Here is a 24616-nt window from a genome sequence, read left to right on the forward strand (position 1 = left end):
CATGTAAGTTCTTTTGAGCTCGATTGTTAATAATTTTTACTTTTTTGGGATCGTTGCTTTGTGTTATAGCTAGTCCGTATTTCCAATTTCAAAACTGTTAAAGTACTTGAATGTTGCCATTGTTGAATGCATGAGTATTTTGTTAGTTGATGCTGGAAAATAAATCATTGTTCTTAAATGTACAAGTTTTGTAAAGTGAATTTTGGTAAAAATGTCAATTTTGGATTAAATTGTGAAATGTGGAAATTTAGTGGTTATTATGTGAAATAAATTGAAAATATGAGCTGATAGTAATATATGGAAAATTCGGCTGATAGTAATAAATTGAAATTTAGCATGTATAGGCTAGTGTTCATGTATAGGCTAGTGTTAAGATGGTATATTTTGTTGTGATTTGAGCCAAGTGATTTGGCTTATAAATGTTGGTGTGTATTGGCCATTTAAGTTGGCCTAAAGTATGTGTTTGATAAATGACATATGTGATGTTTATAATGCTTTTGTGTTGGCATAATTTAGTATGAAGTATAGATAATGAATTGATATGTTTGAGAAGCATGATTTAGGTGATGAAAGATTGAGTTTTGAATAGTGATTTGGTTTGTGATATAATGTCTTGATTTGTATATGAATTTGGCATGTTGTAATTGCCTATGTGTGTATTGAAATGGCATGAAGTGTGGTATTTAGGTATGCTTGTGGGGGGTGAGAAATGTGGCTTTAACCAAGCCTATTTTCACTCAACACGGCTGAGCACACGGGCATGTGGCTTGACCGTGTGTTACACATAGCCTTAGTACAGGGTCGTGTCTTCCCTAGGTAGCTTCTCGAATTAAGTTAGTATACCCTACAGACTTGACACGACCTAGACACACGGGCGTGTCTTGTGGCCGTGTAAGGCACACGGATTGGCACATGGGTGTGTGGCCGGTTGTGTGACCCAAGTCAGTATGCATGCCCTATTTGCACACGGCCTGGGGTACGGGCGTGTCACTTAGCCATGTGAGTGACACGGCCGGGGTACACGGACGTGTGGCCCCTGTAGAGATGAAAAGTTTTTAAGTTTCCAAAAGGTTTTAAATGTCATCAGTTTAGTCATGAACCTCTTTCGAGTATGTTTTAAGGCTGTGATGAGCCTAGTAAGGGAAAATATGATTGTGAATGATAAAGGTTTTAAATTTTTTGTAAAATGTATGATTTGAATGTGTTTAAATGTTATGATGTAAGTTCGGTAATGCCTCGAACCCTGTTCTGGCTTCGGATACGGGTAAGGGGTGTTACAGAGGCGGTGAGAGGTCGCCGAAGGTGAAGAGGTGTTAGATGTACTGGGAAGGTATATTCTTTGAATAGAAGGAAGAAGCTAAGCTGGAAAGGGGAGGAGATGGGGTCGTTGGTGGTGGAGGTAGAGATGAAGTTGAAGGAGACAGACATAGAGATGTGGTCAATGTTGGAACACGTTCAAATATTTATAGTATTCCAATAACTATAAATGAATGAGTGTAACTAATCAAAAGATAAATCTTTTGTTCATTGATAAAAAGTTGTATCATTTGATTTTTGAAAAGAATTATAACTATTCAAACAATATTATTTGAATAGTTATAAAATTAAATGAATAATTATTATTTATTTATTCGTAAAGACATCTACTGAAAAATGTCTCTATGAAGAGAAATGAAAATTCCTATAAATAGGAATGAGATTTCATTTGGAAATCACAAAAACAAGTTCTAAAAGTTCTTTCTATCTTTCCTCATTTTCTAATATTATTAGATTGTTCGATAAAGAGTTACTGCAAAAATTCTTTGTAGAAATTGAGTTTCTTGATATACATTGCTTAGTGCTTAGTGGACTATTCTTATCAGTGCAAAATGCAAATAGTCATTGGCTTCATTGTATCCTCAAGGTTAATTTTCCTGGAAATCATTTGCACACAAAAGTTAGATGGGGGCGAATATAACCTTAAACATAGTGATTTGATACATGCCTTCGAGCCTTGTCCTATTTCTTATTTTTCATTTCGAGTTTCATTCGTGCGTTCGAGATTTTTCTCACCGGAGATTTGTACTAACAATTTTAAGGTTATATTTCATGATGACTACCACAACACATGAAAGTGGAACACTGAGGGAGTTTGCTTCCAACTTTGTCAAACTTGATGGTGGCAATTTCTGACAATAGCAAACTTGATGGTGGCAATTTCTGACAATAGCAAAAAAAAAAAATGCACTTTGTATTATCAACTTTGAAGATTGCTTATGTTTTGGATGCTCCAAGACCTAAAGAAAATGAAAACGAATCTATTGCTGCAACTCGAGAAAGGAAAAAAATGAGGCAATGCTGATTACATGTACATAGGACACATATTGAATAGTTTATATAATGGTTTGTTCAACACCTATCAAAACGAGGTTACCGCTAAAGAATTATGGGAAAATTTGGAGACAAGATACAAGACCGAAGATTTTACAAGTAAGAAATTTCTTGTCATTCGTATCAATAATTATCAAATGGTTGATGGTCATTCTGTTATGGAACAATTCCATGATATTGAAAAGATGTTGAATCAATTTAAGCAATATGATATAAAAATGGATGAAATGATTGTTGTATCCTCCATAATAGACAAACTTCCTCCCTCTTGGAATTATTTTATGTAACACTCCTAACCCGTATTTGTTGCCGAAATAGGGTTTCGGAGCATTACCAGAACATTCAGAACATTTTTCTATTAATCTACATAAATTACTATTCATTTACCGAGATCATCCATAATGTCACTTGATCGGGCCCTCGAGGTCCAATACGAGCATTAGAATCGAATCGAGACTTAATCGGGACCTCTAAGAATTTTTCACAAAATTACAAAATTTTTCCAAGGTGTAGGGCTCACATGCCAGTGTGGTCCAAGGGACATGCTCGTGTGACCCTGGGACATGCCCGTGTTGGAGGTCGTGTTTGACCTCGTGTAACTCTCTGACTTGCATACACGACCATGCCACATGCCCGTGTGCTAGGCCGTGTGGCACACGTGGCTGAGACACACGCCCGTGTCTTTGCCTGTGTGCTCAATTCTGAGCATTCTGTTTCTCAAAATTAAGGTGTAGGGGACACACGGCCTAACCACATGCCCATGTTACCGGCCGGTTGTGTGTCACACATGGTCTAGACACACGATCGTGTGTCACACACGCCCGTGTGGACAAAATGAAGCCATTCATGGCTTTATTTCTCACCCAAAAATTCACCCAAAACCTGCACTTGATGCACACAACCAATACCAATCAATTCAAGCATTCAAATTAAACAAACTTCTTCATTCAACAAGGCATATCACTACAAGCAAACATGACCGCAACCTTACTTTAGTTTAACTGGGGCATTCATAACATTGATCACATATTCTTAACGTAACACATATGTACATATTTATGTCATAATAATCTACTTAGTCATACCAAAATGAACCATTACTGGCCATTCTAATGGCTAGGTTACAAAATAACATTTCAAGCCACTATTGGCCAAGTTGTCCTATACATGCCATTCTACCAAAATGATTTTACTAAGTATACCCAAAATGACTAGTTGATAGTGTGACGGTGCTCCAATGATCTCCAACCCTTGCGAGCTTTCGAGCACTATAAAACGGCAGAAAATAAAATGGAGTAAGCATTACATTATTAGTAAGTTCGTATAACGGAAACGAAACTTACCAACCTTTCTTATTAAATCTAGGCATAATACAATGTTATGTTTCCATCCGTTTGGCTAAATTGCCTAATCACATACATTCAACCAAACATGTTAGTCAGCAAGATCTTCATATCAATCAAGTAACATAGATGAGCTCATCAAGCAATATTCTTCCAAGTCATTATTATTTAATCTCAAGATTTTCATACCATGTCTAAAGTTATATGTCTGTTAAATCATTGAATTTCGATGGATGACTTACCAACCTTTCTTATTAAATCTAGGCATACAATGTTATGTTTCCATCCGTTTGGCTAAATTGCCTAATCACATACATTCAACCAAACATGTTAGTCAGCAAGATCTTCATATCAATCAAGTAACATAGATGAGCTCATCAAGCAATATTCTTCCAAGTCATTATTATTTCATCTCAAGATTTTCATACCATGTCTAAAGTTATATGTCCGTTAAATCATTGAATTTCTATGGATGCTTAAGTAGTACACTCGAAGTGTAGGATTCAATAATCCGTCAATTTCTTATTCAAGGGTGCCCATTACGGCACTTAACCAAGAAACACTCTCTCGAGCCACATATCTTATTACAAGAATACCAGTCGAGGCTAAATCCTTTATATAACGTATACTTAGAGGAGCTCGATTAGGATTACCAGTCCAGGCTAAACCCTAATCATAACATATGCTCGAGAGGTATTATATCAGGATTACCTATTCAGGTTAAATCCTTTTTATAAAAAGGTCAATGAGATTACTCGTCCGAGCTAAATCCCATCCGCAACAAATGCAGGACCTTATTCGTTTCGGGAAAGTGCATATAATCATCAGAATTCAACATTCAATCGGGGCTTAACCCTTTGTCACCATTTCAAGCATTATATCAAATTTTCCATCATAGTATACAAGTAAAACACGTCAATATAAATCACATTACATACAAACACAACATTCAATTAACATAATTACATACCCGATTAAGTTACACGAACTTACCTCGACACTTGTTCTCGTAAGAAGTTTACTAATCAGAAACCTTTTCTTTTCCTTGATCTAACCTTGAATTAGTGTTTTTCGGATCTATATAAATGAATTTAACCATCAATTTCACACATTTCATATTTAAATTGACTCAATTTACGTCCTAGGCAAAATTACCATTTGCCCCTAACTTTTCCATAAATTTTGATTTTGTCCCTAGGCCCAGAAAATGAAAGTTGTTCAAATTACTCCCTATTCCAAACCTAAAAAAAGCCCCATTACAAATTTTACAGCACATGTATTCATAAAATTTCATAATTTTTCATCAAAATTTATAACTTTTCATTTTAGTCCCTAAATCATGTTTTCATGAGAAATCACTTTGTAAAAGTTGTTTATCTATCAATAATCTTTTTGTTTTCTACCATAAATTTCTAATTTCCAGCATATACATCCATGAACCATTTTTCATACCTTGATAAGTTTTCAAATTAATCCCTCAAATAGAGAGATTAAGTTATCCCAGTTTCAAAAATATCAAAATTACTAAACATGGGACAATGAAACTTACCCAATTAAGCCTTGAAAGTTTCTTTCCTCTCACCTAGGGTTTCCATGTGTTTTAAGTTGAAGGTGACGTAAAATAAGATGATATTTTTTATCATATTTTTAATTAATTAAGTATTTTACTATTTTCAATTTAGTCCTTACCCTTTTTCCATATTTTCATGGATAAGTCACCAAAAAAAATCTACATATTTTTCTTAATGGTCTAATTACCATATAAGGACCTCTAGATTTGAATTCCATAGCTATTTAACCCTTATAGCTACTAGAATTCAACTTTTGCATTTTATGCAATTTAGTCCTTCTCGTAATTAAATGCTTAAGGATAAAATTTTTGTATCAACATTTTCACACGACATGCCTATTATAATATGGACTATATTATGAAATAAAAATAGACCCTATTTTTGGGTCGGATTTGTGGTCCCGAAATCACTAGTTCAATTTCACTAAAAAATGGGCTATTACACTTTAGAATAAGATTAAAACATATCAAAGAGGAAATATATCTTGAGGCTTTTACAAATCATCTTCGTATTGAAAAAGAATATCGAAAGCAAGATCAGAATCTAAATTCTAAAAATGCCAAAGTGCATTTTACGGAGGAAGTACAGACTACTAAACCATTCAAGAGAAAGCTCAAATAGACTGATAGAGCACCTAAGTTCAAAAAGAAACAAAAGGGCTCATGCTATCATTGTGGTAAGCTGAGACATTTCAAGAATGAATGTTAATTTTTAATGAAGAAATCAACTTCTAATGGTAATAAAAACGAAAAGTTCTTTGCAATGATAACTAAAATTAATATGGCACAAGATGATAATACATGGTGGATTGATACCAGAGAAACCAAACATGTGTGCAAAGACCAAAGCATGTTCACAGAGTTCACACAATGTGAAAATGATAATGTCTTGTACATGGGAAATACTTCCACCGCAGCAATCAAAGGCAAAGGGTTTGTTTAACTACAGTTTACTTCTAGAAAGGTTTTAACCTTAAATGATGTATATTATGTATCAGAAGTTAGGAAGAATTTAGTGCCTAGAAGTCTATTGAATAAGTTTGGTTTCTAACTTATTTTTGAGGCAAAGAAGTTTATTTTGTCTAAGGGAGGAATTTTTATAGGGAAAGGGTATATGTATGAGAGTATGTTCAAACTCAATATTATTAATAAGAATAAAAGTACTATTTCTACTTATATGTTTGAATCTTTTCATTTATGATATTATAGATTAGGTCATTTGAACTATAGAAAATTGAATGACATGTATAAGTTAGATTTAATTCATGTTTTTAATAATAATATTGAAAAATGCAATACATGTATGTTGACTAAAATTACAAGAAACCCTTTCCCTAAGGTTAAAAGGAAAACAAAATTGCTGGATTTGATACATAGTGATTTATGTGACATGCATAATACTCCTACATTAGGTGGAAAGAAATATTTTATTACTTTTATTGATGATTGTTTTAGATATTGTTATGCATATTTATTGCATTCAAAAGATGAAGCGCTTGATAAATTTAAAGTTTATAAATCTGAAGTTGAACTTCAGTGTGAATCATTTATCAAGTGCTTAAGATCAGACAGACGTGGAGAATACTATAATCCAAGTTATTTTGAATCTACTGGAATCGTCCATCAAGTTTCAACCCTTTACACACCACAACAAAACAGTGTAGCTGAAAGGAAAAATAGAGTCTTGATTGAAATGGTAAATTCAATGTTATCATATTCAGGTCTTGGACAAGGTTTTTAGGGAGAAGCTATTCTAAAAGCTTGTCATATATTGAATAAAGTTCCTAATAAAAAAACTAAAATAACCCCCTATGAATAATGGAAGAAAAGGAAACCAAACCTTAATTATTTGAAGGTTTAGGGTTGCAGAGCTATTGTCACAATTCCAACATCTAAATGTAAAAAGTTAGGTGAAAGAGGAATTGAATGCATATTTATAGGATATGCACATAACAGCAAGGAATATAGGTTTATGGTAATTGAACCAAATGATTCAACTTCAATTAATACTATTATTGAATTAAGAGATGCTATTTTTGATGAAAATTGATTTAATTCTATTTCAAGACAATTACAACCACAACAATCGATTCATTCTTCAAATGAGAATAAGATTCCATTAGAACAAATTGATAATAATGATGAATCTTATCAAGAATTAAGAAGAAAAAAATGTGAAAGTATATGCTATAAGATACCTTATTGTTATAATATGGATTCTGGTCCTATTACATTTAAAGAGGGAATAAAATCTTAAGATTCTTCTTTTTGGAAAGAAGCAATAAATGATGAGATGAATTCAATAATGGGAAATCAAACTTGGATCTTAGTTAATCTTCCACTGGGTTCCAAGCCAATGATTGTAAATGGATCTTCAAAAAGAAAACGAAGGTCGATAGAACCATTAAAAAATTTAAAGCAAGGTTGGTAGCCAAAGGTTTTACACAAAAACAAGGTACTGATTACTTTGATACATATGCTCCAGTAGCAAGAATTGCTACAATTAGATTCTTAATATCACTTACCTCTATATATAATTTGGTTGTTCACCAAATGGATGCTAAAGTTGTATTTTTAAATGGTGAATTAGAACAGAAAGTGTACAAGGAACAACCGGAAGGATTTGTTATTCCAAGATAAGAGTATAAGGTATGTAAGCTTGTTAAATCTTTATATGGAATTAAACAAGAGCCAAAACAATGGCACCAAAATTTTGACAAGGTTGTCTTAACTAATGGCTATAAAATAAATGTACCCGATAAGTGCATATACAGCAAATTTGAAAATGGAAAAGGTGCCATAATTTTCTTATATGTAGATGACATGCTCATTTTTTGCACAGATTTGGAACAAATAGAAAACACAAAGAAATTCTTGTCAAACAACTTTGCTATGAAGGATATGGGTGTAGCAGATGTTATTCTTCAGATTAAAATAACCCGAGATGAAAGCACTATATCTTTATCATAATCATATTTCATTGAAAAGGTGCTTAAAAAGTTTGATCTTTTCAACTATATACCAGCATCTACACCCATGGATCCCCAAATAAAATTAGTATTTAATGCTAGTAGGAAAATTGATCAATTGAAATATGCAAGTCTAATTGGTTGTCCTATGTAGATAATGACTTGTACAAGACCATATATTGCATATACTATTGGGAAATTGAGTAGGTACATGGAAACACAAAAATTTACACACTTTTTCATACCCTTTTTAACTTAAATTCATGCGAATTCGGTTCAATTCTTGTCGAAAAATAATTAATTTTTATAAAATAATTAAAGTGCACTTAAAATATGAACTTATTGAATTTTAGTTAATTTTATAATTAATTTTGATTACTTTTGGTTATTTTCGCCAGAATTGTACAAGGGCGAAAAATGGCTCGACAGACACTACTAGAAGCACAAAATCGAGAACCAATTTTAAGTATCAATGTGAACTAAATTTTAGCCTAAGACGGTCCAAAATTATATCTATTTAATTCATAATATAATTAATTTTAATTTATATCCAATTTAATTTCGGTTAAAAAATTATGATTAATTAATTATGAAAAAGTGGTCTAATTGAATAGAACCGAGTGAACCAAACCGGACAAGAAAAGGACAGCCCTAAACCGTCCAAGTGTTGACCCAATTCAGCTCATTAGCTGATTATTTAAGCTGCAAAGAAGGCCTTGAAGACTCATTCAAATTGCAATTCATCCCCTCTACAATTGGTGGCTTTGAAGATTTGCCCCAAGCCATATTTAGCAAAGTTGAAGCCATCAACTTTGCCACATAGATGGCTGGCCAAGGGGTGGCTCTTTGGATGCTATTTTTTGCAAATTTTAGCTGCCACATTCAGCTATAAAAACTCCCCTTGGCTGATCGTTCAAAGAATCCCTCATTCATTCACATCTCTTATCTCCTCTCTCACTTTCTCCTCTCATTTTCCCATTCCAAGTCCATTGCTCTTTTGCCGATTTCTCGTCTTGGAAAAGGGGTATTCATCAGCCATTTTGGAGCAAGATTGAAGTGTTCATAGTAGCCTTGATTGGCGAGGACAACAGAGAACAAAGACGGAGCAAACTAGTCAAGCAATGGAGAAACACTGGATTTGATTCTTGTTCCCTATCTCTTTAATTTTTGTTGTTGTTATGATAAACATATCTATGAATATTTATGTTTTTGGAATGGTTAATCTAATTAGCTTAGCTTGAATTTAATTCGTGTTGGTTTGATTGCATTTCATCTGCTTAAATTATTAAAATTGTGTTTTTACTGTTATAGGCCACGGTAAAATATTTGATTAAGTAGAATCATGCCTAAGTTATTCTTGCATTACAATTGTGAGGTAGCTAATGAATTAATTATTTAAACGGATTGAAATTATAATTAATTGACACAATACTTAATCAGTGCATGTTTATTCTTCTAAGGTAGCTGAAGGTTAGCTTAGCAATATATCTGGCGATAAACTTACCTTGCATAACTTGCAAGATTATTGTGATTAAACTGTTTTAAAGTAAGGATACCTTGTTACCTCACATAGTCTTTTATGTGCTTATTAGATTTAATTAATCGTTTGAATTGACATAGGAATATGCAAGAAATTAGTTCAATTTAACGAGTATGTATGTGCAATAACATGTTTGCTTATTAGAATCTATTTAATCGATTGAATTAACACAGGGATATGTTAAGAGATGAATGGATTTGTATAGGTGAGTATGTTTATAAGTTAGCAAATTACTGATTGCCGTGAATTTATTCATAACAACATAAGCATGAGTTTAATAATTCTAAGTGAAAGAAATGTAATTAATCCAACACCGTTATGTCATCTTTATTAAATCGTATTTTGAAATCGTGCATTTGAGATTTATTTTATTTAATTTAAAACCTTAGTTTTTAATATACCTCTTCAAACAAAATATTTTTCTTCACCAATGTGTTTTAAATAACATTCTATAACACCCCACACCCATGCCCTATCTCGGGATGGCATATGAGGCCTTACTAAACTTTAACAGACGCACGCGATTATTTCCGAGTCATCAAGACTTGATCAAATTTAAAACTTTTTCAAACCTTGTTTAATCTTCTTAATACGGGCCAACAAGGCCTCAAACAATCATTGGAAACCAGTCGAAACCAACTTGGGTCCTTAGATCGACTTAATAAAAATGATTCTTGAAACATGGCACACGCCTGTATGAAAGGGCAACACGCCCGTGTGGTCATTATAACATGGCCGTGCTAATGGCCCATGTGACACACACGGCCTAAGTATCTAGGGACAAGCCCGTGTCCCATGCCCGTGTGAATTAAATTCTAAATTTGAACCTACAAGGGTTTTCACATGGCCTGACACACGCTTGTGTCTATGGCCCGTGTCCCTCACACGGCCATGACATGCCCTTGTCCTAGCCCGTGTCTAAAAACCTTGACATTCTATTTCTGATGTCAGCATCCAATTTAGGGCACACGGCCAAGGCACACGCCCATTGCCAGAGGCTATGGTGGTTGAGACACACAACCGTGTCTCTACCTGTGTGTTTACTACCATGCATACTGACTTGTAAATTTTATGTGCAGGGGACACACGGCCAAGCGACACGCCCATGGGGTTGACCGTGTGTCACACACGGCCTAGACACACACCTGTGTGCCTACCCATGTGGACAAAATAAGGCTATTTACCAAGCCTTTTTGCCACCCTTACTTGCACTAACCTACATAACATCTAACATGGCAAAATCACAAAACAATACAAGGTCTAATCAGCCACACAAGGCATTATCTCATTCATGAAATATCATCATTTGCATATATCAATAATGAACATTAGCCATTGTTCCAGGTTTTATACAAAATGAAAGTGGTTCATCCCAATCCAACACTTTGGCTAAATTAAAATTAACCCAAAACTCAAAAGTATAAGCCCTATACATGTCATGCTAAAAATAATAAAACCAACTGTACCAAGTGCTTCGGTTGATAGTGTGATCGATGTCTCTAACGTCCGATGATCCTTGAGCTAATTAGGCAGCACTATAAGAAAATAGAAAGGAGAGAGAGTAAGCATAAAGCTTAGTAAGTTGCATGCAAATAAATATAACGACAACTTTACCATTCATCATCATGCTCATAGTACAAAAATAGGCATAAGCACAACTAACTTATTTCTATCCAACACAATTCACATAGCATAGATTGAGTTCACATCTCATACATTTCAAATAGGTACATGTACCACTCACAACATGGTTATACTTTTCTCATTTAACTTAAACTGTAACTCTCACCGTTGAACCATTTAGAATGCTATCAGATATTCATTAAGCCTCAAACATAGGGTATGATGCCGATCCCATGTCCCAAACATGGTCTTCCACTGGCTCCTCCATCAAGTCAGTGCCATGTCCCAGACATGGTCTTACACTAACACATCTTGTAGCCGATGCATGTACCAAACATGTAACACCCCTTACCTGTACCCGAGATCGGGACCAAGTACAAGGCGTTACCAGACATGTACTAGAACATTTTCAAGAAATACGGGTTATAAAATTTGTTCCAATTTTGAACCCAATCAAACAACATCTTAGTGTCCCTAATATGGGCCTACGGGGCCCAAAACATACATTGAGAAAGGTCCGAGACTAAACTAAGGACCTGAGAAAGTTCTTGAAAATTTTTTTAAGTTAAGCCTCACATGCCCGTGTAGAGGCAATGCACACGCCCGTGTGCTTTGGGACACGCCCGTGTCCCCTACCTGTGTGAAATTAATTGAATTTATTTTCTATTTCGAACCTACAGGGGTTTTCACACGGCCAAGCACACGCCCGTGTCCCTAGCCTGTGTCTCCCTAGCCTGTGTCTGTCACACGGCTTAGACACTCCCGTGTGGTTGTCCGTGTCCAAAAACTCAGGCATTCTGTTTATGACTTCAGCATGCATTTAGGGGCACACGACCAAGACACACGCTTGTGTGCTAGGCCGTGCCCTACATATGGTTGAGACACACGGCCTTGTCTTTACCCGTGCGTAGTAATGCATTCTGACTTAAATTTGTTTTAGGTGTAAGGGACACACGGCCATTTCACATGCCCATGAGGCGGTCCGTGTGTCACCCACGACCTAGACACACACCCTTGTATCCACCCGTGTAGACCTTGTTAGGCTATTTTCCAAGCCTTAGGTCACCCTCTAATAACCATATCCACTTATAGTTTTCAATAACACTTAATATGGTCTAATTATACGCTTAAATGGCCTCAATATATCTCATTTCATGTAAACCTCATCTCATCAATTTTTATCCATGCTAGGTTGTCCCCTTTATAATAAGGATTTCCATGACTTGTAACTCAATTAAGATTGGCTCCTTATCTTAACTCATCACCAAAATTGTGGCCTAACTACCCTATGTGATTTGGTCATGCTACATATGACTAATTGTAATACACCATATATAATCATCACAAGAACATTGGAACATAACATGCACAATTTGGTAGGTCAAAACCTACACCAACATGAGCCAATTTCTATGACCATATACAAGTGAATATGTATACTTTTATAAGCCTTCATATTGGCTAATCAGTGACACATATAACAAAATAAAAAAAAGGCCTATACATGCCATTGAACAAAATAAGAGTATCTATATACCAAAGCTAGACAAGATGATAGTGTGTTGATTCTCCAACTGTCTCCCAATCTTTGCGAGTCTACGAGCTCTGTAAGACAGTGAAAAGAGAGGGGTAAGCATTTACATGCTTAGTAAGCCCGAATAACTGGAAAGTAAACTTACCAATTAATTAGCATGCATCCATATTAGGCAATAAAACCAACAAGCATGAAATAGTTCCCCTATCACATGCACTCAATCAATAAGTTAGTCTTATAACAGTGCACCATGTAACTTGTCTTAGATGAGCTCAAAATCCAATGTTTTCACTTTTATATCCCATGTTAATCTCGTTAAGTTTCCTGGAAATCTCGATGGATTACCTATTTACCGTCAAGTCATAAGAGTGATCATCTCATGTACGCACTCCCACGAAGCTCGCATCTTACGGTGCGATTACTAGTCCAGGCTAAATCCCCCGTAATATCAACTCATAAGATGATATCGGGATTACCAGTCCAGGCTAAATCCTTTATAGCGACAAACACCCTCAACGAGCTTGGATCTGAATTACCACTCTAGACTAAATTCAGACCCTAATCAGATTACCCGTCTGGGCTAAATCCACAATGCACACATATTCTTCGGGAGGCTCGATCACTTAAGGAACACCCATCCGAGCTAAATCCTTTCTGCAACACATGCAGGATCTCAAGTCACATGTAAATCATGGTTTACCCATCGGACTTCCTTTTTAACCTCAATCGAGGCATTTATCGTGATGTCATTATTAATAACACATTTCATGGATTTTCATGTCATCATCAAATACAATATTCATACATTCATAAAACATGCAATTAGATATATTATGAGTTTACTTTAAGTTATTCGAACTTACCTGGTATTCGTTTCGGTTTTGCATCTTGGTTATTCTAAAACCTTTCATTTTCCACGATTGACCTCCGCAATTTGTTCCTCGGGGTCTATAACAATAAAAATGAATCATTAATATCTCACATTATTCCTTTCGAGTCTAAATTTCAACCCCAGACAAAATGACCATTTTGCCCCTAACCTTTCATATTTTTACGATTTAGTCTCGTATAATGAAATACATGCAATTTCCACCTTACTAAAGCCTAGCCAAATGTTTTCCCTATTATGGCAGCCCACATCTTTCCATTATTTCACATTTCTATCACATATTTTACACCTTTTGCAAAAAGGTCATTTTAGGGGTTTTTCATGAAAATCACCAAAGAAAAGATGTTTAACACACATCCAACTTTCATATTCCTCCATAAAACATCAAAGAATAAATATATCACACATGGGTCATTTTGTAAACATGAACCCTAACTCAAATATAGGTAGAAATGGAGAGAGTAAGCTACCGGATTTAAAAAATACAAAGAACATTAAAAACGGGGCTTGGGAGCACTTACTTTTGAGTTTGAAAATGTTGAAAACCTTAGCTATGGAGGGCTTGAGAATTTCGGCTAGATGAGGGAGAAGAATGGTTTGTTTTTTGTCTTTATTTTCCCATTTTATTTTATTAATTAACCAACTGACCAAAATGCCCTTAAGCCCTTTCTTTAAAATTTTATCCATACATGCCCATTTTTGTCCAAAAACTTAGAAATTGGGAAAATTGCTCTTTAAGACCTTCTAATTAACAATATAAATCAATTTCATACAAATTTCTTCTAAAATCCAAGTTTTACAATTTATTCGATTTGGTCTTTATTTTCCAATTGGACACCTTACTCATAAAATTTCTTCATGAAACTTTAACACATGCATATTATCATATTCTAGACCTTATAATCATAATAACCATAAAATAAATATTTCAATGTCAGATTTGTGGTCCCAAAATCACTGTTCCGACTAAGCCTTATTTTGGGATGTTACAAGACATGTTTTACACTGGCTCTCATCTCAATGCCAATGCTATGTCCCATACATGGTCATACACTGACTCTCATAATGTGGCCGATGCATGTCACAGACATGTCTTACACTAGCACACAAATAACCCGAATGTCATGACATGAATATCCGACTTATTTCCTAAGGTTCAAATAGGAGTTCTACTATTTCAATATTCATCATACATAATCATTTCCACAATCAAGCAATTTATGCTATATCAATTCAAACACATATAATAAAAATATTGTTTTATTATTTACATACAACTTACCTCGGATTACAAAATGTGGATTACTAGCTCGACTTAGTCCACTTGTTTCGCTTTTCCCTGGTCTAGGCCTAAATTTTGTAGTTCTTGATATAAAATGATAGAAATTCATTCATCTCATCAACATTTTACTCTAAACACTCAAAAATTCATAATTGTGCAAAATAACCGTTTTGCCACTAGATTTTCACAAAATGACCATTTTACCTCTAGGTCCAAAAATCAATTTTTATCCACCTTCTTCATATCTTAAGCCTAAACGAACCCTTTTTACTCTTATAGCAACCCAAAATTTCTATTATTTTTCATATTTATCATCTAATTTTTAACTTATGCAAAATGTCCTTAGTTAGGGTTTCTATGAAAACTACTTCACAAAAGTTGTTTATTGCACCACCATAACTCATTTTCTTCCATAAAATTTCAGAAAAAAACATGAACACACTCATGATAAAACCCTAGACTTTCAACCATTTTGCAAAATAGTCCCCTCATTTAGAAGATCATGCTACAAGGGTTCCAAAAATACAAAAATTATCAAGAAAAGTCATCAAAACCACTTGCTTGTAGGGAGATTAAGTGACTAAAATTTTCAAGCTTTCAAACCCCTATTCTTGCTGAAATTTTCGGTGGAAGAAGGAAAGGTAAAAAGAGATGACAACATTTTTCTTTTATTTTAATTCTACACAACATTAAGTCATCAATTCACCTAACCCTTGAACTAGATTAATTTCCTTGTCTCATGGCCGGCCAAGCATCATCCTAGGGTCTATTTTCCCTTTAAAGACCCCTAATTTTGATTTTCTAGCTATTTGACACCCTTAGCCATCAAAATAGGAATTTTGTACTTTATGCGATTTAGTCCTTTTTCGCAATTAAGCTCTCAAACGTTAAAATTAATTCACCAATTTTTTTCATGCACCTTTATAATTATGTCATCACACATAAAATAATATTAAAATAATTTCCATGGATTTGGAATAGTGGTTTCGTAACAACTATTTTGACTAGCCCCAAAATCGAGTTGTTACAATTCTCCCCCTTAAGGATTTTCGTCCCCAAAAATCTTACTGGTGAATAGATTCGGGTATTGGTCTCTCATAGTCTCTTCGGGTTCCCACGTGGCGACCTCGACTCCATGTTTATGCCACAAAACCTTCACAAGTGCTACACTTTTATTCCTCAATTGTTTAACCTCCCGAGCTAAAATCTTAACTGGCTCTTCGCCATATGTCATGTCTGAGCTAATCTCAATCTCTATTGGCGCGATCACATGCAAAGGATCCGATCTATATCAACGTAACATGGACACATGAAACACGTCGTGAATCTTTTCCAACTTTGAGGGTAAGGCTAATCGGTAGGCAACAGGCCCTATTCTCTCGGTAATCTCATAAGGTCCAATAAACTGTAGACTTAATTTGCCTTTCCTTCCGAATCGAAGAACCTTCTTCCACGGGATACTTTCAAAAATATTTTATCCCCGACTTGAATCTCGATCTCTTTCTGTTTCAAATTTGCGTAAGATTTCTGTCTATCCGAAGTGGCCATCAAACAGTTGCGAATCACCTTAACTTTTTCCTCAGTCTCTTTAACTAAGTTAACCCCGTGTATCTGATTCTCTCTCAGCTCGGTCCAATACAATGGTGTTCGACACTTATGCCCATACAAAGCCTCACAAGGCGTCATTTTTAGACTTGACTGATAATTGTTGTTGTAGGCTAATTCGACTATTGGTAAATACTTTTCCTAACTACCTTGGAACTTTAGGACAGAACACCGCAACATATCTTCTAAGATCTGAATTACTCTCTTCGATTGTTCGTTGGTTTGTGGGTGGAAAGCTGTGGTAAAGTTCAACTTTGTTTCCAAAGCCTCTTGTAATTTCTTCCAAAACCTTGAGGTAAACCTCGAGTCTCTGTCTGAAATTATCGACAAGGCACACTCTATGAAGTCTCACAATTTCGAAAATGTACAAGTTAGCTAGCTTATCGAGTGAGAAGTCTGTACATATCAGGATAAAGTGAGCTGACTTCGTCAGTCGATCAACCACAATCCACACAGCATCTTTCTCCTCAGGGTTACCGACAAACCTGTCACGAAGTCCATAGTAATCCGATCCCACTTCCACTTGGGGACTAGGATAGGCTGGAGTAAACCCGAAGGTACTTGGTGTTCGGCTTTCACTTGTTGACAAACTAGACACTTAGAAACAAAATCAGTAATGTCTCTTTTCATCCCCAACCACTAGTACATTTTCTTCAAGTTATTGTACATTTTCACACTACCTGGGTGGATAGACAAACAACCACTATATGGCTCTCATAAAATATTCTGAATAAGCTCATTATCCTTGGGACACAAACTCTGTCTCGGTACATCATACAACTATTGGTACCAATACTGAACTTTTATTCATTTCCCGTCTCACACTGAGCCATCTTAGCTTGCAAGTCCCTATCACCTTTCTGAGCCTCAAAAATCTCTTGAAGGAATGTAGGTCTAGCTCTCATCTCAGCTACATTCGCCTTCCCCAGGTGGTAGTCAATCACTAACTTGTAATCCTTTATCAACTCTCGCCACCTTCGTTGCTGTAGATTCAACTCCTTCTGAGTCGTTAAATACTTGAGACTTTCATGGTCAGTAAACACTCGACATCTCTCGCCATATAAATGGTGTCTCTAAATTTTTAATGCGAACACGATGGTGACCAACTCTAAATCGTGCATCGGGTAGTTTTTCTCTTGTGCTTTTAGCTGTCTCGAGGCGTAGGCTATCACCTTCCTTCTTGCATGAGTACACACCCCAATCCATTTAAAGAGGCGTCACTATATACCACAAATTCTTTTCCCAGTTTCGGTTGCACTAGAACTGAGGCTTCGATCAATAAGGTCTTTAGTTTCTCAAAAATCTGTTGGTACTTCTCCATCCATTCGAACTTGACATCCTTTTGCAACAACATTGTCATCGAAGTAGCTATCATGGAGAATCCATTCACAAATCTTCTATAGTACCCAACTAAACCCAAAAACGTTTGAACTTCTGACACATTCATTGGCGGTTTCCACTCAACAATAGCCGAGATCTTGCTTGGATCAACTCTAATCCCATCACCCAACATAATATGTCCCAAGAATCCAACCTCTCGTAGCCAAAATTCACTCTTATAAAACTTGGCTTATAACTGCTTATCCCTCAAGGTTTGTAGAACCATTCTTAAATGCTTCGCGTGCTCGCTCTAATCACGCGAATAAATCAATATGTCATCGATAAAAATGATGACGAACTTATCCAAATATGGTCAGAAAATGCGGTTCATTACGTCCATAAATATCGCAAGAGCATTCATTAAACCAAAAGGCATGACGAGGAAGTCATAATGGCCGTACCTTGTCCGAAAAGCAGTTTTTGATACATTTTGCTCCTCAACCCTTAGTTGACAGTAGCCAGACCTTAAGTCGATCTTGGAAAACACGGTGGCTCCCTTCAACTGATCGAGCAAATCATCGATCCTTGGCAAGGGATACTTGTTCTTCATGGTCACCTTATTGAGCTGTCGGTAGTCTATGCACAATCTCATCGACCCGTCTTTCTTTTTCACAAAAAGTACTGGAGCACCCCACTGTGAATAGCTCGGTCTTGCAAAACCTTTATTCATTAACTCTTGTAATTGAGTCTTCAACTCCTTTAACTCCGTTGGAGCCATTGTATATGGAGTAATCGAGATAGGTGTTGTACCAAGGACTAACTCAGTACCGAACTCAACTTTTCTAGTTAGAGGTAATCTGGGTAATTACTCCAGAAATACATCCGGGTACTCGCGTACCACGGCCACTGTCTCAATTTTCACTTCAGACTCTTTGATGTTCAACACAATTGCTAGGTAGGACTCATACCCTTTCCTCAAGTATTTCTCGCTAGTCAAAGACGAGATCAGCACTGGTGAGTTATTCGGTTCACCTGATTCAATCTGAATAATATCCCTATTCTCATATTTCACTTCAATGAACTTGCTACCACAATTCACTATCACATTATGAGAAATCAACCAATCGATGCCAAGAATTAGATCAAATTCATCAAACAGTAGTAGCATGAGGTTAGCCGGAAAACAATGACCTCTAACCATTAAAGGACGATCTCTACACACTTTATGAACTATCACATGCCTGCCTAATGGGTTTGACACTTTTATCACAAATTCGGTAGGCTCAATAGACCTATTCATACTGTGTACTAATTTCATGCATACATAAGAATGGGTAGACCCCAGATCATTTAAAACAACAACAGAAATATCGTGAAGAGAAAAAGTACCCGTAATCACATCCGGTGAAGATGCCTCTTCGTGAGCGCGAATGGCATAAGTTCTTGCATGCGCTCGGCCCTCGAACCTCACAACTGAATCTTTAGGAGCACTTTTCCTGCTAGCCCCACTGTCCAGATTCTTCTGTTGTCTACCTCTCGTAGGAGCACTACTCACTCTCACATCTGGCTTTTTCTCTTTTTCATCTAATTTAGGGTAGTCTCGGATGAAGTGGTCTAAAGATCCACATTTGAAGCAACTTCTTCCATTTCCTCAGAACTCACCAAAATGACTCCTACCATACTGTGAACACTCCGACATATTTGGCTGAGCACTACCAACACTTGCGATGGAAGTGGTTTGGGCTTCAGATGTCGTGTACTGCTTATTCTTGTTTTTACTCGAGAATCCCCCTGAAGTATTCGATCGAGTAGTGAATTATCTCGATCTCTTAGATGAGGACTGATGTAACTTCCCCATCTGTCTCTTCTTCAAACATGTGACTCAATAATCGCCTTTCTCTTCTCTTTAACCAACTCGTCTGCTATGCAAGCTCTCTCAACCAGTACTACAAATTCCCTTAGTTCTAGGATGTCGAAAAATACTCAGATATCTTCATTCAGGCCATCCTATAACCTCTTACACATTATGGCCTCAGTGGATACACACGGTCGGGGTACTTGCTAAGTCTTACAAACTCACATTCATACTCAGTCACTATCATACGACCTTGCTTCAGCTCTAAAAATTCCTTCCTCTTATGGTCTATAAATCTCTGGCTAATGTATTTCTTCCGAAACTCTTCCTAGAAGAACTCCCAAGTTATTCTATCTCTCGGTACGAAAAAACATGAGAGTATTCCACCATTGGTAGGTTGAGTCTCGTAGGAGTGACACTACACACTTCACGCACTCCTCAGGCATACACGATAGCTCATCAAATACCTTAATGGTATTTTCCAACCAGAACTCTGCTCTTTCTGGGTCATCATCAATATTAGCCTGAAATTACTCGGCCGCTTACTTTCTTATTTTATCTACTGGTGGTTTCTCCCTACTAACCATATCCACTCTTTGCAGAGCTATAGGGGCATACTAAGGAATCGGAGGAGGTGGGGGAGGTGGAGTGTTCGGATTTGCACGAACAAACTCCGTGTACCAAGCATCCATCATATGGAGGTAAGCTTCTCTTTCACCTCCGCCGTGACTCAATATCACGGGCCCACTATCTACCGGCGCGGTCCCTTCAGTGAGAGCCGGTGCATTACTCCCCACATTATCTGCCGTAGCTACGTCAAGATCCATTTACTATATAAATAAAAAAACACAATTTATCTCGTCAGAAGTTGTCACACTATCAATATACAATTATGACATGTATAGCTAGACTCGTACTCATGCTAGGTTAGTCCTAGAACCGACTAAACCATAGCTCTGATACCACTAAATGTAACATCTCACACCAGTGCCCTACCCCGGGACGGCATACAAGGCATTACTAAACTTTAACACTTGCACACGATTATTTTCGAGTCATCAAGACTTGATCAAATTTAAAACTTTTTTGAATTTTATTTAATCTTCTTAATACGGGCTACGAGGCTTCAAACAATCATTGGAAACCGCTCGAAACCATCTTGGGTCCTTAGACTGACTTAATAAAAATGATTCTTGAAATAGGGCATACACCCGTATGAAAGGGCAACATGCCCGTGTGGTCATTATAACATGGTAGTGTTGATGGCTCGTGTGACAATAACGACCTAAGCATCTAAGGACACACCCGTGTGAATTAAATTCTAAATTCAAACCTATAGGGGTTTTCACATGGCCTGACGCATGCTCATGTCTATGGCCCGTGTCCCTCACACGGCCATGACATGCCCGTGTCCTAGCCTGTGTCTAAAGACCTTGACATTCTATTTCTAACTTCAGCATCCAATTTAGGGCACACGACCAAGGCACATGCCCGTGGCCAGACGTCATGTCCTCCACACGGTTGAGACACACAACCGTGTCTCTACCCGTGTGTTTACTACCATGCATACTGACTTGCAAATTTTACGTGCAGTGGACACACAGCCAAGCGACATGCCTATGGGGCTGATTGTGTGTCACACACGGCCTAGACACAAGCCCGTGTGCCTACCCTTGTGGACAAAATAAGGCTATTTACCAAGCCTTTTTTCCACCCTTACTTGCACTAACGTACATAACATCTAACATGGCAAATTAACATAATAATACAAGGTCTAATCAGCTACACAAGGCATTACCCCATTCATGAAATATCATCATTTTCATATATCAATAATGAACATTAGCCATTGTTCAAGGCTTTATAAAAAATGAAGGGGTTCATCCCAAGCCAACACTTTGGCTAAATTAACATTGACTCAAAACTCAAAAGTCTAAGCCCTATACATGCCAAGCTCAAAATAATAAAACCAACTATACCAAGTGTTTCGGTTGATAGTGTGATCGATGTCTTCGACATCCGATGATCCTCGAGCTAATTAAGCGGCTGTAACGCATCCTAACCCTTATCCATCCCTGGAACAGGCTTGCAGGGCATTACCAGTTAATACAGTTTAATTATGGACATTAATTAATATAATTGTTTACACTTATCCTAAATTTAATGTATCGTCCCTTTAATGGGCCCTCGATGTCCAATATGAACAGTAAAATCAATTCGGGACTAATTTAAAATCACTTCGAATTTTTCTCAAAATTTTAAAATTTTCCTATCGAACAGTACCCACACGCCCGTGTGGTCTAGGCGACACGCCCGTGTCCTTTACCCCTATAACTCTGAATTATTACTTATGAAAAAAATTGTTTCACACGACCAAGACACACCCCCGTGTGTCAGGCCCTATGGACCCAAAATAAGTCTTACAATTCAAGTTTACTAACCTTGCAAATCATAAACCACAAACAACATAATTTCTAATCTTTTAACTTACTCAAATTACGATCAAACACATCTAAAACATATTAAATCGACCATCTTAAGTGTCTAACCAATGTACCTTCATTGTTACCACAATTTTTATCAGCAAAACCTAGCGATAATTTACTAATCAAACCTATTTATAATTATTCCCAATTTTTTATCTTTATACCAAACTTAATTAAGCTATGTACTCAACCATTATCATTTGTACAAACATTTACAATAACTTTCCAAAATGAAAACTTTTGACATCCTAGGTACATGCCATTACCAATAATGAACATACTTCTCCACTTACAGTTTGGGATCGGCCTAGCTCATGTCACAAGGGTTCGAAAAGTATCAAAAATAATCATCTAAATCACTTACTTAAGAGGGAGATGAATGGCTAAAAGTTTTAAGCTTCAAAACCCTTACTCTTGCTAAAAATTTCGGTGAAGAAAGAGATGAGAAAGGGGTGATATCATCCCTTCTTTGTTATTATTTCTTTTTAGTCAAATAAGCCACCAAATTTTTACCTAACATTTGACTATCTTAATTCTTTGTCTCATGGTCGGCCATCTCTCATTTAAAGGTATAATTTTACTTTAAAGACCCCCTAATTTTGGTTCTCTAGCTATTTTGTATATCTATCAAGTAAAATAGAACTTTTACCCCTTTATGAGATTTAGTCCTTTTTCGCAATTAAGCTCACAAACGCTAAAATTACTTCACCAAATTTTCCAAGCACTAATATAATCATCCTATAACACCAAAATAATAATAAAATAATTTCTCTGACTTCGAATTTGTGGCCCCGAAACTACTATTCTGACTAAGCCCAAAATCGGGCTATTATAGGCTATGTGAAGTCTGCACTTAATTTTTAGAATTTAATTCGCCACACGGCTTAAGCACACGGGCATGTGACTTGGCTGTGTAACCTTATTTGGTTGATGACATCATAAAAAGAGAGTTACACGGGCTAAGGACACAGGCGTGTCCCTAGCAATACGGGCGTGTGTGACCATACTGCCTACCCACATGGGCGTGTGACTCTCCAAAGTATGAAAATTTTCTAAGTGTAGTAGAAGTTCTGAAAGTTTTCAGTTTAGTCCCAAACCACTCCCAACATATGTTTTCAGCCTCGTAAGCCCATATAAGGGACAATTTGTGTAACACCCTAACCCACATCCGTCTTTGAAATAGGGTTACAAGATGTTACCTAAGTTTACGGAATAATTACACATAAATTCCATTATTTACTTATATTCACATCAAAGTTGTTCACTCAAGTCATAGTCACTAAATTATTTATATCTTAAGATACAGAATTCTAAATTAAGATCTGTAAAAAGAATTTGAAACTAGACTCATATATCCTTCTACCATATATTTTTTGAATTTATGGATTCGTCAAAAAATATAGTTTATTCTTCAAAGTTACCCCTATTCTGCTGTTTAATAGTTTAGACCTTTCTTTACTAAAAATTAATAGTACGAAATTTGGGTGATGTTCCCGCTTGTTTCTTTTCAAACTAGACACATTATGGATTTTAAGAATATAAATTATAATCCATAACTATTTTTGTAAAATTTTAATGATTTTCCAAACTCAAAACAGGGGAGCTCGAAATCACTCTGACCTTATCTCACAAAAATTCAAATATCTCATAATATGAAAGTATTTCGCTTACACCATTTCTTTTATGTGAAACTAGATTCAATAGGCTTTAATTTCATCTCTTATTCAACCTCTAATTTGATTTCCATTATTTATGGTAGATTTTCTAAGTCGAACTACTGCTACTAACAAAAAACAGTTTTAGTACAAAATATTGTTAATTAGTTTATAACATTTTTACTTCATTTCATTTAAACTCTATACATGCCATATAAATCTTATGTTACCGGAATTGATCTGGATAGTGATCTTTGTTATGATGATCCGATCTACCAACTTTCCTTTAATTCAATCTACATAAAAATATCAAACACACAGAAGTAAGCTTATTGAAGCTTAGTAAGTTCATAGGCTTAAAAGTAATGCTTACCAAACAGAATATTTCCAAACAATAACAAAACATTTACTAAAGTTCCCTGCCATTCACAACCACTATTATAAAACTTCACATAGTTGAGCTCAACATTAACAACTATTCAATCTCTTTCATTTGGTTCACTCCTCTTGTATTACTTATTATCAAATTAGGAAACGGCTTACGAAATTGAGTATGTCGTTGCTCAGTGCCACGA

The sequence above is a fragment of the Gossypium arboreum genome, chromosome 11 (assembly GCF_025698485.1).
Source record: "Gossypium arboreum isolate Shixiya-1 chromosome 11, ASM2569848v2, whole genome shotgun sequence".
Classification (NCBI taxonomy): Eukaryota; Viridiplantae; Streptophyta; class Magnoliopsida; order Malvales; family Malvaceae; genus Gossypium; species Gossypium arboreum.